This window comes from Anguilla rostrata, chromosome 15, assembly GCF_018555375.3.
Source record: "Anguilla rostrata isolate EN2019 chromosome 15, ASM1855537v3, whole genome shotgun sequence".
In the NCBI taxonomy this organism is placed as follows: Eukaryota; Metazoa; Chordata; class Actinopteri; order Anguilliformes; family Anguillidae; genus Anguilla; species Anguilla rostrata.
In genome coordinates, this window is record NC_057947.1 from 10,801,675 (window position 1) to 10,802,173 (window position 499).

Here is a 499-nt window from a genome sequence, read left to right on the forward strand (position 1 = left end):
ATTCCGACACCATCAAATAAAACTACGCGTGAGAGCTACTTTGCAGACACTGCCATCTACAGGGAAAATGACTGCTTGCGGTTTAGATTGCATTTTAAACCACTGATTTCAATATTTAAATAATCCTCCCCATAACATGGGGATTAATTAGTGCCAGCAGAAATGTAATCTGAATTGTATAACTTGCATTTGCAATAACTTTAATTCCTAATATTTAAAAGGATTTATTGTATTTAAAACTGAATTTAAATAGCATATCCCCAGTTTAGTCAGTACATGTAATTCATTCCCAGGGAAGTCATTTATTTGCCTGCTTTACTTTAAAATCACAGGCTTCATCGAAAATGAACTGATCTGCAGCACTTCGCGGGTTATCCCTTTTCTATACAAACTGTAGATAGAAACCCAAAGTAACACCTTTACCTTTCTTGTTGGTATATTAGAGACCACATCCACTCTAAATCACACCCCAGGTCGCCCCTTCTCACGAACAGAACTT